Genomic DNA, 9,761 nt, shown 5'->3' with positions numbered 1-9,761 from the left:
TTTAGCTTCCATGACTTTGAGTAGGAATGAGAATTTCTGTTAGGGTTCATTGTTACTTTTATTTCACTGTGATTTGAGAAGATGCATGGTATAATTTCTATTTTTTTTTAATTTTTTAATACATGCTTTATGACCTAGGATATGGTCAATCTTGGAGAATGTCCCATGAGCTGATGAGAAGAAAGTATATTCAGTGGTTTTTGGATAGAATGTCCTGTAGATGTCAGTCAGGCCCATTTGTTCTAGCATTCTATTTAAGTCCATTATTTCCTTGTTTATTTTTTGTTTGAAGGATCTGTCCTGTACTGTCAGTGGCATGTTAAAGTCTCCGGCTATTAAAGTGTTGTTATCTACCATTTGGTTCAGATCAAGTAGGGTTTGCTTTATGAATCTGGGTGCACCTAAGTTGGGTGCATATATATTAAGTATAATTCTGTCTTCTTGTTGAATTGTACCCTTCACCAGTATATAGTAACCATCTTTGTCTTTCATTACTTTTGTTGATTTAAAAACTAAGTTATCGGAGATTAAAACCGCCACACCAGCTTTCTTTTGGCTTCCATTTGCTTGAAATATCGATTTCCACCCTTTTATTTTCAGTCTAAATGCATCCTTGCAGGTTAGATGAGTTTCCTGAAGACAGCAGATATTTGGCTTATATTTTTTTATCCATTGGGCCAGTCTATGTCTCTTGAGTGGGGAATTCAATCCATTCACATTTAATGAGAGAACTGATAAGTGAGATAGATTTCTGTTCCTCATGTTGGGTTGAATTTCATTGATCTGTTTTCTCTCTTGAGCCATTGTGATAACTGTGTTTTACAAACAAACTATAAGGGAGATTAATAAAAAAAAAAGTTGGTTCTTTGAAAAAATAAACAAAATTGACACGCCTCTGGCTAGACTAACCAAGAGCAGAAAAGGAAAAACTCTTATAACCTCCATCAGGAACATGAAAGGAGAAATCACGACTGATGCCACAGAGATACATGATATCATCTATGAATTCTACAAAAATCTTTATGCACACAAATTAGAAAATGTGGAGGAAATGGACAAATTTTTAGAAACACACAGCCTTCCCAGGCTCAACCAGGTAGAAATAGAATTCCTGAATAGACCAATATCTAGATCTGAAATCAAAACAGCAATAAAAAACCTTCCCAAAAAGAAAAGCCCTGGACCAGATGGGTTCACACCTGAATTTTACCATACCTACAAAGAAGAACTGGTACCCATCCTACATAAACTATTCTCCAGTATCAAGAAGGATGGGATTCTCCCCAACACATTTTACCAAGCCAACATAATCTTGATACCAAAACCAGGAAAGGATGCAACAAAAAAAGAAAACTACAGACCAATATCCCTTGTGAATATGGATTTAAAAATTCTCAATAAAATCCTAGCAAATTGAATCCAAGTGCTTATCAAAAAAATAATCCATCACGACCAAGTGGGCTTCATCTCAGAGATGCAGGGATGGTTTAACATAGGCAAATCTATAAATGTAATTCACCAAAGAAATAGAAGCAAAAATAAAGATCATATGATCCTCTAAATAGATGCAGAAAAAACACTTGACAAAATTCAACACCCTTTTATGATAAGAACACTTAACAAAATAGGCTTAGATGGAACCTATCAAAAAAGGATACAAGCCATATATGACAAACCCACAGCCAACATCATACTGAATGGGGAAAAACTGAAAGCATTCTCACTTCGAACTGGAACCAGGCAAGGCTGCCCACTGTCCTCATTACTTTTCAACATAGTATTGGAAGTCCTTGCGAGAGCTATCAAGCAAGAGAGCAGAATCAAGGGAGTCCAAATAGGGACAGAAGAGATCAAACTTTCACTCTTTGCTGATAATATGATGTTATATCTAGAAAACCCCAAGGATTCAACCAAGAGACTCCTGGAATTGATCAAGGAATTCAGTAAAGTCTCAGGATACAAAATCAGTACACACAAATCAGAGGCATTCATATATGCCAATAACTGTCAAACGGAGAACCAAATTAAGGACTCAATACCCTTCAAAACAGCAACAAAGAAAATAAAATAACTAGGAATATATTTAACTAAGGAGGTAAAGGACCTCTATAGGGAGAATTATGAAACACTGAGGAAGGAAATCGCAGAGCATGTAAATAGGTGGAAAACCATACCATGCTCATGGATCGGTAGAATCAACATTGTTAAAATGTCTATACTGCCCAAAGTTATCTACAGATTCAATGCAATCCCTATTAAATTACCAACATCATTTTTCACAGATATAGAAAAAATAATTTTACACTTTGTATGGAACCAGAGAAGACCCCGTATAGCAAAAGCAATTTTAAGCAATAAAAACAAAATGGGAGGTATTAATTTGTCAGACTTCAAACTATACTACAAGGCTGTGGTTCTTAAAACTGCCTGGTATTGGCACAAGGGCAGGGACACAGACCAGTGGAACAGAACAGAAAATCCAAATATAAAACCATCCTCATATAGCCACCTAATCTTTGACAAAGCAGACAAAAACATACTCTGGGGAAAAGATTCCTTATTTAATAAAGGTTGCTGGGAAAACTGGATAGCCACATGTAGGAGACTAAAACAGGACACACAGCTCTCACCTCTCACAAAAGTCAAATCACGGTAGATAACAGACTTAAACCTTAGGTGGGAAACTATTAATATTCTAGAAGAAATTGTAGGAAAGACTCTTACAGACATTGGCCTAGGCAAAGAATTTATGAGGAAGACACCTAAGGCAATCACAGCAACAACAAAAATAAATAAATGGGACCTGATCAAATTAAAAAGCTTCTGCACAGCCAAAGAAACAGTCACGAGAGTAAACAGACAACCTACAGAATGGGAAAAAATTTTCGCATACTACACATCAGATAAAGGACTGATAACAAGAATCTATTTAGAACTCAGGAAAATCAGTAAGAAAAAATTGAACAACCCTATCAAAAAGTGGGCAAAGGACAGGAATAGAAATTTTTCAAAAGAAGATATAAAAATGGCTAAGAAACATATGAAAAAATGTTCAACATCTCTAATCATCAGGGAAATGCAAATCAAAACCACAATGAGATATCACTTAACTCCAGTGAGAATGGTCTTTATCAAAAAGTCCCAAAACAATACATTTTGGCATGGATGCGGAGAGACAGGAACACTCATACACTGCTGGTGGGACTGTAAACTAGTGCAACCCCTGTGGAAAACAATATGGAGATACCTTAAACAGATTCAAGTAGACCTACCATTCAATCCAGCAATCCCATTATTGGGCATCTACCCAGAAGAACAAAAGTCATTCTATAAAAAAGACACCTGCACCCCAATGTTTATAGCAGCACAATTCACAATTGTAAAGATGTGGAAACAACCCAAATGACCATCAATTCATGAATGGATTAGCAAAATGTGGTATGTGTATACCATGGAATATTACTCAGCTATTAGAAATAATGGTGATATAGCATCTCTTTTGTTCTCCTGGAGAGAGCTGGAACCCATTCTATTAAGTGAAGTATCCCAAGAATGGAAAAATAAGCACCACATGTACTCACCAGCAAACTGGTTTCCCTGAGTGCACATTTGGGAATAACACCAATTGGGTATCGAACAGAGGTGGGGGCTGGGGGGAAGGGATGGGTGTATACCTACTTGATGAGTGCGATGTGCACGGCCTGGGGAATGGACACGCTTGAAGTTCTGACTTGGGGGGGATGGTGGTGGGGGGAGGGGATGGGTGCATACCTACATGATGAGTGCGATGTGCACTGTCTAGGGAATGGACATGCTTGAAGCTCAGACTTGGGGGGATGGGGGGGCATGGGCAATATATATAACCTGAACTTTTGTACCCCCATAATGAGCTGAAATAAAAAATAAATAAATAAATAAAACAGAATTAATAAAAAAAAACTCTCGAGAAAGATCAATAATCTAAATGTGCATATTATTTCTAAACTCATATGAAAATAAAATTTAAAAATAAATATTTAATAACATTAAACTGGAAATAGTGTGAATTTATAGTCTTTTTAAAAGTAGTATCTTTTCTAATCCTAGCACTAATTTAGCCCAGCTTCAATTACGTCCTATCTATCAGGCTTACGCATGTAAAAGAATCTGATAGCCACCAAGGCCCATAATTTACTGTCTAATGTCTTTTCCCTTCCTCTGTGAAAAGGAGCTAATATTTGTGGAATAATAGCTGATCCTGTAATGTAGAACATATTATGACTGCCCAAAAGTGACGAGGATTTTAAAGATATCTTGGATAGTGCTAGAAGGACAAATGAGCTCAGTTAAAAAAGATTCTCATTGTCTCAATTTTGACAATATATGTATAACATATTATGGTAATTTGTAACAAGTTGGGTCTGTGAATAAAAGCATGACTCTTTAATTATAATCATAAAAAGAATATTTACTATGAAGTGTAACAAGAAAGTTATACAAATGAAAGGTTATATATAGTATAGTAATTTTTATTTAATTTATTAGTTAAATTTAATAAGGGAGTGTAATGCATATAATATTCTTTTTTCTAAGTAATTACCTATATATGAAGAGTAAACTTGTATGTTTCTTAATATTTGTTACACAAGCCAAACTGTTTAGGAAAATTAAGACCCTACAGAGAGAAATTGATTATTATTGGTATCTCCCACCCTATATAGGAAGAAGGAAATTTTGATTGATTTCGCAAGATGAAGAATGAACAAAATATCATATTCCTTATTGTCCAGGATATGAAATTTCTGAATGACAACACTAAATATAATTAGATAATGATAACACTTACTTGTTTCAAATAATAATAACAGACCATATCAATATGCAATATTTAATTGGCAATAGGCTACAGAGCATTGGACAAGGAGAGTGAAAGAATATAATACTTTGGGAAAGGCTGACCAGGGTACAGAATACTAAGGCTTAAGTTTGATATAACAAAGTAATTTTATTATTAAAATAATGGGACCAGGAGCTCCAATTTGAATTATATTAAAGCGTACAACTATATCCCATACCTCATTCAACAAGTAATTTGTTGGTATCTAGAACCTGCAACTTTGGTCTTAACCAAAGTTTGGTTTATTTCCACCCTAAATACTAAGATGACTATCGTAAACTTTCCAAATCGCTTGCTGAGACAGAGTATCAGTTTTATTAGAATAACTTCCTAAAAGTGAAAACTCTCTGTAAAAATTTATAAACATGCCCAATATTTGAACATATTTTGCCTAATTTTCATTCAGAAAGTCTGTAATAACATACACTATACAATACATGAGTGATTTTTCCCAAGTATGTTTATAGCCCAGACAGCTAGTTGCCTCCCCAATTCCTATTCTCTCCTTCTTTGCTAACAAAAAAAAAGTTTCATTCCAGATACTCATGTGCTCAGCCAAAAATCTACATTGTCCAATGCCCTTGCACACAGGAGTAAACAATGAGATGGAGCTTAAATCAGGTAAGGCTTCTGGATATCCTCCATCCTTCCTCTTTTCCCTGCCTGGAACAAGGACTGAGGTTAGAGCTACAGTAGGAATCTTGAAGCCAGAGGAGAACTTGAGAATCAAAGCGATTTTCTAAGGATGATGATAAACTTGGAACCACCAAACCAATCTTGGATTGCATACACATGTAACTGAGAAATGAATAAACTTCTATCTTGTTAAAGCCATTTATTATATTATATATCTTCTCCTAAGGAATCCTTTTTAAAAATTATGTTTATAAAAATACTTATTGTTAGTTTAATTATAACTTCTTTCAGGGCTTAGTGCCTATTCCTATTTTTCAGGCTTAGACATTCGTGAGCTCTTGTCTCTGTATTATACAGTTCCAAAGTTTTTAATAAATTTGATATATGATAACTCACAGACTTGTATCCCTATCTGAGAACCCTCCTCAGAAATCCAAAACCAGTTTCCTTATTGAAATTTTAGGTTTTCATTTAAGTGTCTCCAAGGTTGCTGAAACTTAACCCAAACACTGTACATGTAACTTTCTCCCCAGCACTAAACTCACCTCTTCTAACATATTTTATCTTAATGAAAAACATTAATGTCTATAAATGGCACACACCAAAAACCTAGAAGTTTTAACTCCAGTATATGTTTAAGCTGTCCACTTTCCCCATGCCTATCACTGTCATTCTAATTTATCTCTGGAGGCACATAAATAAAATAGTACTGTAGATAATTTTCCAATATCTAAAATATTCTTTTAAAATATATTTCTCAATAATTCAATCAGTGTGAACTTTTAAAAATGTGAGTCTGACCCTGTCATTTGGACACACATTTTAAATCAATCAATAGTTTCCCATGCTTTCCGAATAAAGACCAAAAATGTTAATACAGCTTATAAAGCCATGCATAATCTTTCTCCTACCGTTTCCCATGCCTCAAGTGACATCATGACCCCCTTTTATCCTCTATAGTCACATCGGCTTCTTTCAGGTCTCTAACCGTGTCCTGCTAACTCTCTTCCCAGGATCTTTGAATATACTTTCCTCTTCAACCCAATGACCCTAATTACTCATGCTCATTATTTAGATCTCAATTCAAAGAAAACTTTCTCAGGGATCCTTTTTGATTCACTCCATGGCTCATATCTCTAGTTATACACTCTGTAGCACTGTGTAAGTATAACAAGCAGCACCATGTGAAGTTTGCCCCACCTTTTTATCCTGTGTTTAGCATAGTGTCTGCCCCTAATAATGGTATTACTAGTAGCTATCATTAAATAATTTGATAAATATTTAATAAATAATTCATATTTATGTTAGATAGAATATATCTTCAAGTGATTCTTATGAGAGAACATGGGTGGTTCACTTTCTCTGCTCTCTGCACATGATTAACAAACTACCAGGCATAAATACATATACATGCATATACATATTTAATTCCTTTCTCTCTTAAAATATTTTAGATTTTACTTTACTGTCTTCTGCATTTATTGTACAGAGGTTCCAAAAGTCATTTTTATCATTTGGGCTAAAGAAATTGTTTTCTGCCTCCTGTATTATAGAATTATTAATTTTTTTCTTGAAATGTTTTATAAATTTGCTAGGATATGATAGGATATTTGTCTTGGTAAACACTTTCAGTCTTATAAGTCAAACCTTTTTCCAGTTATATAACATTTTCTTAAATTATATTTTATATTTATTTTCTTTCATTATCCTTTGGTTTTGATCTTTTCCATAGGAACATGAATTTTCTCATTCTATCTTCCTCATGTCTTTTCTTGTGGTTTATGATTTTCTTCTTCTTTTTCTGATACTCTCCATTCAAGGACAATGTCCTAGGTTTGTCCTCCACATGACGGATTCAGTTTCTGCAATACCATCACCAATGCTTCACTGTTTATAAGACTTAATTTCAGTCTGCAATATTAAATCCTTTGTCATGTTTCCTTGTCTCACTGTATTCCCTATTCATTCCTTCCTGACTTTAAATCAATTCAATTTTCATCATGGTGTCTTGTGATTTCATCATAGCTTTCAACTCTATTACTGCAAACATAATAGAGTATCAGCTTCCTAAAACTGATTTCAGTTCATACGGTTCATCTTGCTATTAAGAGAAAAAAAATTGGGGTTTTGTTATTGTTGTTTATGTCATTATCAGGTCTAATTCTGTGAGATTTTCCGTTAATAGTCATTCCATAGCTACAAGAATAATTCCCTTAATTTGCAAAAGAAGGAGATAGCTGATTACCCTAGCCCATAGCTGGTGCTAAACAGTTTTTATTGTTATTGTTTTGTTATCATATCTGTTTTTTGTAAATTTTCTGATTGAAGGAAGTCTTACTGATTTCACTGCCCAATTATATGCCCATAAGGAGAGCTGTTTCTCAGGATAGTCTTAGTAACTCTTTATTTCTTTCATTAGCATAGTCGGTAAATAAAGAACTACATTCTCCAAAGGACATTATTCCCACAACTCTCTCAACTAAGAATAGAATTGGTTATAGAATGAGAGGCATGAAGAGGGCAGATTATGGAGGACAGGTGATACAGTCCTCTTTTTTTCAAGAAAGGACTGAAACAATTTAACAGATAGATGAATGTAAGTCCTTATGGTCCCTTCCATTTTTCCCTCTGCATCCATGTTATCCACACCACATTTTGCCTCATTACCTCATTTATACTTTGGTAAACAGAAATTCTTCCTTTTCAGATTAAATATTTCCAGTTTCCAACTTTGTTGACAGTTTGAAACTTTTTGTAGGATTTAATGTGTATTTCAGTTGTTAGAGAACAAATTAGTAATCATTATCTGCCACCAAAACGTGAAAATTCTTAAATATCTGCAATGTTCTTAAGGAGAAAATTAATTATATGTTCCAGACACTAATTGACAAAGAATCTTTTGGTGCACAGATAAATGTAATGTTGTAGACCACCTATCAGTGTTTGAATTTTTTTCTTTTTTATACTTTCAATTAAATTTTAACCCCAATAATACAAGGTGTTCCAAAAGTTGCCATACATAGGGAAAATGGGAAATTATAGTTAAATGTACTTTTATTTAAAAAATATTCATTATAAAATTTTTCCTTTTATGGAGACTTTTGGGACACCCTGTATTTTATGTTCATATTTACACTCCAAGATATCAATTAGAATGCTAGCACATATCATAGATGACAAAATATATATCCATAGTCAATGTCAGATATCGTTTAATTTAATCAACTGAACACTGATTAGTTAACATTTGTGAGAAAATGAATATGTTAGATCAATCAGAATTGTTGGTGGTGAAGTATACTACCTAATTACCTATTTTCATGCTGGCAATTTTTTATTTGAACTCACCTGATAGAAGGCAAATCTTCCTAGAAGTTAGAATTCAATTGTTGTGTATATTTCACTATTCCTGTATGCTAAATGCCTTTATCTTTTTCTTAATAGGAGAAAATGTTTCACTTCTCTTACCGAGGTAGTCACAGTGCATGTTCTAAAGGAAACCCCCTATCACTTATAATTAGCTTAAATGTATGTAGCATTGTTGTGGTTATTATTTAATTATTCAAAAGTCATAGCTGTTGTTCACTGATTTAGAGTACACAAAGTATTTTTCTTTCAAACTTATTTTGTTTTCTGAAAGGCGTTGGTAAAATAAATATATGAATAATGGTTTTAAGAACCATTTCAGAATTATCAAAATGGATTTTTTATGGCATAGACATAGATGATATTTATTTATAATGTATACCTTAGCTAAATAACAATAGAATTTTAGAGGCCCTATAAAAATATACAAGAAAAGTACTAAAATAGAAAGAAAAAAGCACTAAAATTGTTGAATCTGTAAGACAGTAATATAACAATGATCTGTGGTAATAGTTTCTGTCGTTTATCAAATGTTAAATTTTGCTGAGGTAAAATAAAAACAAAAAAGATCTTATGAACCTTATTATCTAGCAAAAGGAACCTTTGAGGTAGAGATGCTTTGACCTGCTTAAAATTTCCCAATATTATAATAGTCTTAAATAGACAAATTCCATTAATTAATTCATTCACGTCATTCAATTCATTTAATATATATGTACTCAGCACTTAATTTGTACCAGCCACATGTTTTTAAGTGGCAGTTTATAGCAGAAAAAAATACAGGCAAAAATCTCTGACCTCATGGGGCTTGTTCTTTAGTAGGGAAAAGAGAAAAAAAAATAAAAAGTTAAGATATATATTATGTTTATATTGAAGAGTGCTA

This window comes from Eulemur rufifrons, chromosome 30, assembly GCF_041146395.1.
Source record: "Eulemur rufifrons isolate Redbay chromosome 30, OSU_ERuf_1, whole genome shotgun sequence".
In the NCBI taxonomy this organism is placed as follows: domain Eukaryota; kingdom Metazoa; phylum Chordata; class Mammalia; order Primates; family Lemuridae; genus Eulemur; species Eulemur rufifrons.
Note: the sequence above shows the minus strand (reverse complement) of the source record.